Source organism: Danio rerio, chromosome 16 (genome assembly GCF_052040795.2).
Source record: "Danio rerio strain M-AB ecotype USA chromosome 16, GRCz13ab, whole genome shotgun sequence".
Lineage (NCBI taxonomy): Eukaryota > Metazoa > Chordata > Actinopteri > Cypriniformes > Danionidae > Danio > Danio rerio.
This window is the reverse complement of record NC_141036.1, coordinates 4,734,951-4,748,111: the sequence shown is the minus strand read 5'-3', so window position 1 is coordinate 4,748,111 and position 13,161 is coordinate 4,734,951.

Genomic DNA, 13,161 nt, shown 5'->3' with positions numbered 1-13,161 from the left:
TTGTACGATCTCATTCATATAATTTTGTATGACTGAATTGTACGAATTAGCCATTAAACTGACAAATGTAAATAGTTACGTTTCCTTGTGAGATCAGGCTGGGGGTTCGGCACATGTGCGAGTAAAAGAGTTGCGTACCTGCAAAAGAAATGTTCAATCTAAAATGTGTGAGTTAGTGAGTTGTGGTGGTGTGCATGGGGATGTTTTCTGTCTAAAGGTTGAATATATTCTGGATAACCATTCATTACACGACAGGAGGGTAAATTAAAGAATGGTAAAAAGACTATTTATTAAATATTACAGTTATTCTTAATTGCTTAGGCTCAATTCTTGATCTAAATTTTTATTTTTCAAAACAATGAGTGCAGATCTCTGAACAGTTAGCTTATTGTTCACTTCAGAGTGGCATTTCTAAATGATTTAAGCATATTGCAAATGCTTTGGCGCATGTGTGCAAATAGTAAGTACAATTGTATGTAGTTTGGACAAACTAATTGCATATATGGCTTGTGAAACTCCTCACAAACTCTTTTGCCAGCTAATTTGCTTAGTGGAAAGCAAATGCCAAAAGGTGCGGATATCAATAATGAAACTGGATTTATCAGAGAATGATTACCAAATGTTTGTAAAAAATGCCTTAAATGTTTAGTTTACAATACCTAGAGTTTTGTTTTAATAGTTGATTTGTTTTATAGAACTTAAGAATGAATGTTTATAAGTTTCTTTAAACACCTACTTTTAAATGAGGATTCATTGTTTTGTTATGGAAATGATTCATAAAATCACTTTGCCTTTCCAGTCATATTGATTTTCATAGATATTGTATTAAAGAAGGAGTTGTCCAACACTTCTGTACCTTTGTATGAGAACAATTGTGTACCTTCATTTCAATTGCACCATAAAAGGTACAGAACAGTATAATAAGAGGACTTTTCTGTATCATATAAGGTTAAACTTTTACAAAGGTACAAAACTTCCTTAAGGAACATTATTTGTACCACGGTGTACCTTTTATTCTGAAAGTGTAGCAAGGCGCATAGTGGAGTTAAAGATACAAAAATGCATCCTCTTAGACAATGTTTTCTGATTCAAATCTTTAAATTACAGACTCTTGATTTTATCGAAATCATGAGCGTCAAAGGGAATTGCTGGTTGCTTTACTTTCTATGACATCATAAGCTTTATTTCCATAAGCAGTGCAGCATGAAAAACTCAAAGAATGGTTTAAAGAACTAAAGGATTTGAGCAGTTTGGTGTGTGTGTGTGTGTGTGTGTCTGTGGGTTAAGGGCAAAGGCGATTTCACCCCTCTGGTCACCTGTGGAGAAAGCCCAGGGTGAGCACATAAAGGTTGGCCGTTGATTGGCTGTACATTAGTGAAGCCACTATATGACCACTTTCAGAAGCTCCGCCCATCGAGCCACCCTAGAAGGCCTTTCAGTGCATGAGCGCTTCAGCCATTCAGCGGTCTGACGGCTGAATAATGTGCCCAGAAAAAGGATTATCGTCGCTGACTGTGCACCGTTTTGGTTGTAAAAAGTTTGTAAAGACGTGAATGCAGAGAGGAGCATCACTACATCCAGTCCACGCAAAAGGTTTCCATGTTAAGGCAAAGGGTAAATACTGTAATGAAAAAAAAAATGTTTTACAGAACATTTTACTTAAAAGAAAATGTTAACTCAATTTTTTTTGGGGTAAAAAAAAGTAATAGTTATTAGCCCCCCCTTTTCCCAATTACTGAATTACGGAGGGGTTTTTCAGCACATTCCTTAACATAATCATTTAATAACTATGCAGAGATAGGCAAAATACATTGAAATGTATTTAAAAATGAAATACCAAAAACCTCCATTTAGGTGTATCATAATACAGCACCCACAAATATATTTAAAAAATACTACAACATACTTTTACCAGTTAGCATGAATCTTCTTTGCAAACCTTTCATGAATATGCCTATAATAGGCAGATAATGAGTTAGAGTAATATAGCTGTTGATTATGTTTCCAGTAAAATTTATATAATCTCCGTACAATGATTATTCAAGCTCTTAACAAACAGTATTATATATTAAAAGGGTTATATATGAAGTGTTTATTATTTCTTCACAGAATTGTTCATTAATGAATTTTATCTACCATCTTCAATAATTATCAGGTTTCTATTCTGATCTCAAACCTGAGCAAATAACTGAGAAAGCATCAATCTGAGGCCGCATTTTTATGATGTCATCATGTAGACTTCTTACGAAGTATTTTACTGTATTTTAAAAATACAAGACACTAAAGTGTTGATACAAAATATTAAGCCATTATCCAACACAATCTCACGGCAATTCATAACTTTTTGATTTAGTGGCTGATTCGTATGAATTCGTACAATCTAATTCGTACAGTTTAGTACGATTTGCTCACCTTCCAATGACGGTTGGGTTTAGGGGTGAGGTTAGGCGCCACGCCTCCTTTTTAAACTCGTACAATTTCGTACGACTGACAAAACGTAAAATACTTACGTTTTTTTGTGAGATCAGGCTGCCATTATCATACCCCCTATCAAATACAAATTACAAAATACCATTTTGTATTTGAAATATGTATTTAAAAAACATGTGTATCATAAATATACAGTTAGGTTCATAAATATTGACATAATTCTAACATTTTTATTTCTTTACACCAACACCATGAACATAAAAGTAACAAATAAAGCGAACAAGATGTGCTTTAACTGCAGACTGTCAACTTTAATTTGAGGGTATTTACATCCAAATCAGGTGAACACTGTAGGAATTACAACAGTTTGCATATGCGCCTCCCACTTGTTAAGGGTCCATAAGTAATTGGACAGAATAATAATCATAAATCAAACTTTCGCTTTTTAATGCATGGTTGCAGGTCCTTTGCCGTCAATTACAGACTGAAGTCTAGAGCGCATAGTCATCACCAGATGCTGGGTTTCATCCCTGGTCATGCTCTGCCAGGCCTCTACAGCAACTGTCTTCAGTTCCTGCTTGTTCTTGGGGCATTCCCTTCAGTTTTGTCTTCAGCAAATAAAATGCATGCTCAATCGGATCCAGGTCAGGTGATTGGCTTGGCCATTGCATAACATTAAACTTCTTTACCTTGAAAAACTCTTTGGTTGCTTTTGCAGTTTGCTTTGGGTCATACTCCATCTGCACTGTGAAGCACTATCCAATGAGTTCTGAAGCATTTGGCTCAATATGAGCAGAAAAATTTCCCTGAAACACTTCAGAATTCATCCTGCTCCTCATGAGCAGGTCCTTTCCTTCTCCATGCTCTTCTCTTCCCATCTCTCTGGTATACGTTGATCTTGATCTCATCTGTCCACAGGATGTTGTTCCAGCACTGTAAACACTTTTTTAGAACTCTAATCTGGCCTTCCTGTTTTTGAGGCTCATCAATGGTTTACATTTTGTGGTGAACCCTTTGTATTCACTCTGGTGTAGTCTTCTCTTGATTGTTGACTCTGACACACATACACCTCCTGGAGTGTGTTCTTGATCTGGCCGACTGTTGTGAAGGGTGTTTTCTTCACCAGGGAAAGAATTCTTTGGTCATCCACCACAGCTGTTTTCAGTGGTCTTCCGGGTCTTTTGGTGTTTTTGAGCTCACTGGTGCGCTCTTTCTGTTTAAGAATGTTCCACACGGTTGTTTTAGCCATGCTTAATGTTTCTGCTATCTCTCTGATGGGTTTGTTCTGTTTTTTCAGCCTAATAATGGCTTGCTTGACTGGTAGTGACAGCTCTTTGGATCTCATCTTGGGAGTTGACAGTAACATATTCCAAATGCAAATAGCACATTTGAGATAAACTCTGGACCGTTTATCTGCTCACTGTAATTGGAATAATGTGGGAATAACACACAGCATATAAGCTAATTGTTAAATTACTTTTGGTCCCTTAACAAGTGGGAAGCACATATGCAAACAGTTGTAATTCCTACAGAGTTGACCTCAAATTAAAGCTGACAGTCTGTAGTTGACGCACATCTTCGTTTCATGTCAAATCTATTGTGATGGTGATGTCCAAATATTTATGGACCTAACTGTATACTACATAATATTTGACTAGATAATTTTCAAGATACTAGTATTCAGCTTAAAGTGACATTTAAAGGCTTGACTAGGTTAATTAGATGGTTTGTTCTGTAGACAATCGAAAAAAGTTAAGCTTAGGGGGCTAATAATATTGGCCTAAAAATATGTTTTAAAAAATTAAAAACTGCTTTCATTCTAGCCGAAATAAAACAAATAAGACTTTCTCCAGAAGAAAAAATATTATAGGAATTACTGTGAAAATTTCCTTGCTCTGTTGAACATCATTTGGGAAATATTTAAAAAAAGAAAAAAAAAATCACAGGAGGGTGAATAACTTCAACTGTAAAGGATCATCCTTTCTCTAGAACAAACATATATTAGGAAAATAATGTGTAAAATCCTGTGTAAAATATATATTTAAAACACTTAAAAGTTTATTTATAAGTGCCCTGTGTGAAGTATTTGTTTTGCCAGACCTCACACCAGATCAGTGCTTTATTGCTCACGTATAACCACACGCACAGAGGCACATGTATTATACCAGTGTTTCTGGGTGCTCCTTTTGTTGAGGGGTTCCAGTGTGTGCCAAGAAGAGCGGGTAGATTTCCATAGGCAGCTGACCACAGAGCATGGGGCTCAATACAAAGCAGGATTTATGAGGCCGTGGAGGGGAGAGTCACATAGAGACATTTCACTTTCAGATTATTCAAAATCAAGAACCAAAAAAAAAAAATGTTTATGCATAAATGCACTGTAAAAGATGCTGGGTTCCACACAATTCCTTCATGATGTCCCAGCACAAATGATTAAGTTAACTGAATTGTTTTTACAAATTGAAGTGGATTGAACATAAAATATTCAGCTCATTTCGAATAAGTAATTCGAACAAGCAGCAAAATGTATTTTTTGAGTGTGTGCTATTGAGAAAATCTTAATACTTGCTCTGCTTTAACTCTAAACAATGCTGGATTATTTCAACCCAGTTCTGGGTGTAACAAACTTTATTTTTTATTATTATTAAATTAATAGGACAGAATTTATTTAACCCAATACCCAATTTGGGTTTAAATAATAGAGCAATTCACAGAGTGTGAAGGGATAGTTCGCCCCAAAAAAGCCCTTTACTTCTTCCAAACCTTTATGAGTTTCTTTCCTTTGTTAACTAAAAAAGAAGATATTTTGAAAAATGTTGAAAACCTGTCACAAACCTGTAAAAAAAAAAAAGAAAAAAAAAAGATATATATTATTATTAATTAGTTTCGAACAGAAGAACGTCATAAAAGGTTGGAAAGGGAGAATAAATAGTTGGTTGATTGATTAATTAGTTGGTTGGTTAATTGATTGGCTGATTGGTTAGTTCATTGATTTATTGATTGATTGGTTGATTTAGTAATCGATTGGTTAACTGATTTATTGATTGGTTAATTGATTGATTGGTTAATACATTGACTGATTTGTTAGTTGATTGGTTGGTAATTGATTTTTTGGTTGATTTATTGATTGATTGGTTGGTTTGTAAATTAATTAGTTTATTGGTTGGTTGATTTACTGATTAATTGTTTGGTTGGTTAATTGATTGGTAGGTTGATTTATTGATTGATTGTTTGATTTGTTAGTTGATTGATTGGTTGGTTGATTTATTGATTGATTGGTTGGTAAATTGATTAGTTATTTGGTTGGTTGATTTACTTATTGATTGTTTGGTTGGTTGATTGATTGGTTGGTTGGTCTGTAAATTGATTGGTTCACTGATTAGTTGATTGATTGAATAATTGAATATTTGGTTGGTTAATTGGTTAATCCATTGATTAATTAATTAGTTGATTAATTGTTTGATTTATTTATTGTTTGATTGGTTAGTTGATTGATTAGTAATTATTTGGTCGGTTGATTTATTGGTTGGTTGGTTAATTGATTGCTTGATTGATTAGTTTGTTGATTGGTTGGTTGATTTATTGATTGATTGGTTAAATTGTTAGTTGATTGATTAGTGAATTGATTCGTTAAATAATTCGTTGATTGGTTACTAATTGATTGATTGGTTAATTGATTGGTTGATTTGTTAGTTGATTGATATATTGATTATTTGGTTGGTTAATTGATTGATTGTTTTATTGGTTGTTTGGTAGTTTATTGATTGGTTGATTGATTAGTTGATTGATTGGTTTATTGATTAGTTGATGGATTAATTTATTGAATGATCGGTTGGTTGATTTATTGATTGGTTAATTGATTTATTGATTGGTTAATGGATTTATTGATTGGTTAGTTTGTTGGTTAATTGATTAATTTATTTATTGGTTAATTGATTGGTTGGTATATTCTTTGATTGATTGATTTTACAAAATGTCATAGCTTACATATATATTTCATTGACATTTAACCATTCATCTTTCAAATGAGAATAACACAAGTAATCAAACCAACAAAATAATTCAGACAGTAACTATATTTTAAGGTGTCTATGTTACAGAGTAACTATTCATTTAACTACTGAGTACTATTAATTAATTAATTGTATTACCAAATGGTAATGCAGGTTAGGTTAAGTTATGCATGAATGCTATTATTTAAGTACTGTTTCTTACTATTTAATATTCATAGTAAGTACAAGGAACAGGACACCTTAAAAATGTTACCAAAGTGACTTAAAGGGATAGTTCACCCAAAAATGAAAAATTTACTCTCCCTCAAGTGTTTCTAAATCGTTATATGTTTTAATCTCTTTCTGTTGAACAACAACAACAACAAAATAAATATTCTGATGAAAGCTGAAAACCTGTAACCAAAGACTTTCATAGTCAGAAAAACAAATGGAAGTCAGTGGTTACATGCTTTCAGCTTTCTTCAGATTATCTTCTCTTGGGTTCAACTGAAGAAAAAAAGTGAGGAAGTGAATAAATGATAATAAGATGTTTAATTTTTGGTGAATTATCCCTTTGACTCGGTTTTGCACCACAATATCACATTATATCACATATGCATATGTTCCAGTAAATCCTTAAACAAGTAGTACAGAATTAAGTGCAATGTCTATGCAATTTTATTAGCACTTTATGCTATTGACCATCAGGGGGAGACGTTAGCTTGTTAGATGTCACGCCAGTCAGTGAATGCTTTTCATCCCACATGAAAAATATTATAGTAATTTATACTAAATGCCATTGTGTTTTTAAACTACGCTAAAGTGTATTATGCTGTATATATTGCAATATTAACAACTTTTTGTTAAAGAATCCTGCAGCATGTTGTATTATTAACTATAGCAAACCAATTAACTGTAATACACTGTCAAAAAGCTGGCTAACAGACAATTCCTTCATGTTGTCCCAACACAAACAAAAAGTAAACTTAATAAAATAATAAAGTTGTCCCCAAAAAATCTGCTCATTTTAAATATTTTAAAAATCTTTTGTGTGTGTGTGTGTGTGTGTGTGTGTGTGTGTGTGTATGTGTGTGTGTGTTTTAGTTATACTACAGTAAACTGTGATGTAGTGTAATTTACTGATGTGGAAAACATTGTACAGTAGTGGGTCATTTCTTTATATCACTGTAGTGGTCGAGTTACCATAGCTACTATAGAATTACCACAAAAGAAAAGTACTTAGCACTTTAAAAACACTAGTATTTACCATTAATCACTATAGTATTTTTATGTGGTATTTTGTTTTTGTTAAATAGTTATATTTTAAAAAGGTTTTAAACATGCACAATAAAGCAACAGATCACTTAAAAATAAATATTCTGCCATCATTTACTCACCCTTTACTTGTTTAAGTTTCTTTCTTCTGTTGAACACAAAGGAAGATATTTAGAGGAATGTTTGAAAGGTGTATTGAAGTTGTTTTTCCTACTATAGACCATTTCAGTGAGCTCATGTCATTGGCCCATAAACATTTTCTGCTTGTTATCAAACTATTTCAAAACTGTAACAGGCGATTTAATCATAACCCAATGTTAAAACAGCAATCACTACATTATCAATATTTGGCTTGTTTCGGATTCTCGAAAGCTATAGAAATTAAAAATGTAAGACTCTGTTCAATCAAAAAAAATTAAAAAAAACCTTTTTATTTTTAATTATTTTGAAACGAACATGTAAAAAATTAGTTTTTATTTGTACAGTAAGGAAAAGTATTGAACATGCCAAAATTTTTCTCAAAAAAAAAAAATATTTCTAAAGGTGCCATTGACTTGAAATTTTTCCCGGATGTTGGTAACATCAAAAGAAATCCATACATGCAAAGCAAACTATACTAATTAGATTACAAATAAAGGTATGTGGGATAAAATAAAATGATGACGGGGAAAATTATTGAACACATGAAGAAAGGGAGGTGTAGAAATGCAGTGAAAGCCCAGACAGTAGCTGAAAAAGCAAAATCTCAAACCCAACAGGAAGTCCAATATTTTTTACTTTCTCTGTCGAAAAAGTGCCGATTTTGGCATTTCCAGGAGTTGTATTTTAAAGAACTCTCCTAGGGATTTGAACAGATCAACACCAAAATTGGGTTCTGTCATCTAAAGGCCTTGGCAATGTTAAGGTTTTCGTCGTAGGGCGTGTCCATGGCGGCCTCACAAACTTTGATGTTTCACCACAAAACTGGAAGTTGTAATGCTGTGTTCGCACCAGACGCGGAAGGAGCGTCAGGCGTGAATGATTTACATGTTAAGCTAATACAAATGCACGAATAGACATCCTGCAGCGCGATATGCGCGAACGGCGTGATGTGAATGACTCGAATTAAGCGAATTGAGCGTTTTGCACGTTTTCACTTAAACGGACATTCACGTTGCGTTAACCAATCAGGAGCTTGCTCTTATGGGGGCCTGATTGTGACATACAGACTGTTGTTGGTGTCCCGGAGGAAATACTCCAGCCGAAACCGACAACAGTTGATCAAACTGTGCTCGGCTCAGTCAGAAGCACCGCTGAAAGCCTCCATCATCCAGGTTAAGTTTCTGGAGGAGTTTATGAGCTCATAGAGCTGGATGCACCTCTGAAAGGATCTAGTGGACTTTAACGTATCGACGCTGTTTTTCAGCCTTTATAAAGCACATAAACACTGTTATTTTCTCAATAAAATCCATGTCAGCCATTTAGCAACAAAGCTAGTCACCGGGCAGACAGAAGCCCTGCCCATCAAGCGAATCCGCATCTGTTTTTGAAGTGAATTTGAAGTGCGAATGAAGCGAGTAAACTCAAATGTTCACACGGCTATTTACACGCAAATATCATGATTTATACGTGCATTCCGCGTCCTGTGTGAACACAGCATTATAACTCATGCATGAATTATCTGATCTGCCTTAAAATCCACTTTTGATAACAGTCCTGACCTAAACATATTTACATGCCAATAAATATGTAATAAATTATAGCGCCACCTCCTGGCAACAGGAAGTGACATGTTTTACACTGTAACAAACTCCTCCTACAATTTTTTTTAATCGAATACAAGTTCTGTTAGTATAATACGAAGGCCTTTGTAGTGCTAAACTGTAAAGATCTAGACCAGGGGTGTCCAAACTTGGTCCTGGAGGGTCGGTGTCCTGCATAGTTTAGCTCCAACTTTCTTGAACACGCCTGTTTGGAAGTTTCTAGTATACCTAGAAAGAGCTTGATAAGCTGGTTCAGGTGTGTTTAATTGGGGTTGGAACTAAAATATGCAGGACACTGACCCTGCAGGACCAAATTTGGACACCCCTGATCTAGAGTTTTCGTCGAAGGGCTGACAAAGCTGTTACACCATTGGGGCGAAAGTTCTTATAACTCTGCCACACAATGTCCAGTCTGCCTGAAAATTCACAGGTTCGATGAGATTCCTCTCCTGAAGACATCTACATGCCAATATCGAGTCACAGTCATAGCGCTACCTGCTGACAGAAGGGAGTTTGGCTTAAATCGGTCATTTTCTCAGGTTTTTTTAATATTTAACAGCTTAAATTATTATTGTCCACTGTTCTCTGACATCCTAAGGCCACCGGCGATGATGAGCCTGGGTGCAAGGTCTCTTTCATCGATGCTTGCAGCTTTAATTATTGTTTACATCCTTCAAAATGGTTTAATGAAGGTTTTTAGCTTTCTTTGAAATATATTCAACATAATAAAGAAACTCATAAACATTTGGAACACTTGAGGGTTAGTAGCCTAAAAAGGAGTACATTTTCATTTTCTTGGGTGAACTATCCCTTTAACCAGGTGAGTTTCAATATATGCAGAAGATATGACTTAGGGTTGTTAAATCCGTCTTTTCTGCAGTTTTTTTTTTTCATGTTTCACACACAGTTGAGCAGGAGTCATTACAGCTGTTCAGCTTTAATACAAACTCTGGCATCGTCCTCGTCCACATGTGTGTCAGATTTGACCACAGAGTGCTCTATTTGTATAATATGCTCTTAGCATTGGTTTTATTTGAGTCAGCATGACATAACAACGCTTTCGAGCTTACACTTGACTCTTAAAGCTAATTGAATTTGCTTTTCCGCTAATTAGATTGGTGACTTTACCATAAATGTAGTTTTGTCCATTGTGGAGCGTGACGGAGGAACAATATGATCTAGTGTTTCTCAATCCTGCTCCTCTGACCCTTCCCTGTGCAGACCCCAGTACTGGATCAGATACGGTCACATTATCTGTTCAGCGACACCAAGACACATCTGGATGCTTAATCCACACTTACATGAGAATCACTTGTGGTTGGCTTTAAATCAAGTGTTTCACTTGAGGGTTAAACAAGCTCAGTTGCATGGTGAAGCAGTTCCTAGTTAGAAGGTTGCTGTTTTTTAAAATTATTCTGAAATACAGGTTGGCTACCAGACGCAGTGGCGCAGTAGGTAGTGCTGTCGCCTCACAGCAAGAAGGTCGCTGGTTCAAGCCTCGGCTGGCTCAATTGGCGTTTCTGTGTGGAGTTTGCATGTTCTCCCTGCGTTCACGTGGGTTTTCTCCAGGTGCTCCGGTTTCCAAGTCCAAAGACATGCAGTACAGGTGAATTGGCTAAATTGTCCATAGTGTATGAGTGTAAATGATTGTGGATGGATGTTTCCCAGAGATGGGTTGCGGCTGGAAGGGCATCCGCTGCGTAAAAACCTGCTGGATAAGTTGGCAGTTCATTCCGCTGTGGTGACCCCGAATTAATAAAGGGACCAGGCTGAAAAGAAAATGAATGAATGAATGATATACAGGTTTTGTTTAATTAAATTTATTAAAAAAACTTGTATTTTTTATTATTTTGAACAGAACATGTAATAAGTGTTTTTTATATGTACAGCAAAGAAATTAAGTATTGAACACATTACCATTTTTCTTAGAAAACATGTTGGTATGTTGGTAACATCAAAAGAAATCCATATATGCAAAGCAAACCTAATTAGTTTACAAATGAAGTTATGTGTGATAAAATAAAATGATGCTGGGAAAAATCTTTGAACACATGAAGAAAGGCAGGTGTAGAAAGGCTGTGAAAGCCCAGACAGGAGCTGAAATCTCTCAGTAGTTCTTTAGCAATTCTCTGCCCTTCCTCAGTGTAAATGAATATCAGCTGCTTCAGTCCAACATCTGCATTAGCAGGAGGATGAAGATGAAACCAGGGTGGACATTTTAGTAAGACAATCATCCAAAACACAGCCAAGGAAACTAAATAAACTTAATGCTTCCAGAGAGCGAAAATCAAGCTGTAGAATGGCCCAGACAATCACCTGATTTGAATCCAATAGAAAATACTAAATAAAGCTCCGATTTGATAGACGAGTCCCACAGAACCATCAAGATTTTGACACTCTTTTGAAGTCTGTGAAAAACTCACACCTGCATGTGACTTCATTCTTCATATAATGATTGGGAGATTATTCTTAAAATAAATAAAAAAATAAATAAATAAAAAAAATAAATAAAATATATATATATATATATATATATATATATATATATATATATATATATATATATATATATATATATATATATTATTATTTTTTTTTTTTTTTTTTGGAAAACAGGGTTTTGTATCTCTATGTTTTATGTCTTTATGTCCAGTTGTTGTTGTCACTATGTGAGTTTTTTGTGTGGCACTGTTATGAAATGTGGACTATGCGTTAAGGTGTTAAAGTGTAACCTGATGCCATAAAAGCAATGTGCTGCATCTGACACTATTGCTGTGTCTATAATAATAATATAATAGTAATGACCTCAGGGGTTGCAAAACATTTTTTGAAAAGCTGATGGCTTTTTTTCTGTTGTTTTTTAATGTTTATTATCAACATGTTAACAATGTTACTATTAACTACTATTTTGTTCTCCAGTAGGTTGAACTTCTTGAACATCTTGAAGTGAAAAGTGTAAATCATTCACAGTATTGCAGCCTGAGAAATCTCACATTATGCGATTTGGTGGGAGTGTGACTGTTTGCTGTTACTTTGTATATTATGTATATCAGTTGTTTATGTTTTGTAAGATTTTTTTGTGGCTGAGAAAATAAGTTGCATGTATTATTTGTAAACTTCTGTTATTTGGTTTGGGACTTTTATTTTAAAATCTTTGTGATTGTATAAAATGGCTGACTGCCCATGAGGTTCTCACATCTTGTTAGCAAGCGATCGGCTAACATGAATTGTTTGCATGTGCTCGTCAATGGATGTATTGATTGCAAAGGACTTCAACAAGTGATTTAAGCAGCATTCAGGACAATTTCTTTCATTACTTTCATTCATATCTTTCAAACTTTCAACGAGTTTTCACGGTGGATTTGGGGGAAAAGCCATTAAATAAACCAGTATCATGGAAACCACTTGTGCTAGCGTATGCGTGAAGGAAATTACATTCTAATTGTTTGATGAAAGGAATTAGCTTCTTGGAAATCAGCAAGCGACCCCTCCTCATTGTCCCGTGACCCCCCAAGGGGTCCTGACCCTCCACTTTGAAAACTACTGCTCTATACTGCTCAGTGAGCGCCGTCTTTCAGGTGAGATGTTAGACCTAGGTCCTGACTCTCTGTGGTCATTAAAAATCCCAGGTTGTCCTTTGAAAAAATAGTAGGGGTTTAACCCCGACATCCTGGCCAAATCTGCCCACTGGCGTCTGTCCATCATGGCCTCCTAACCCTCCCCAT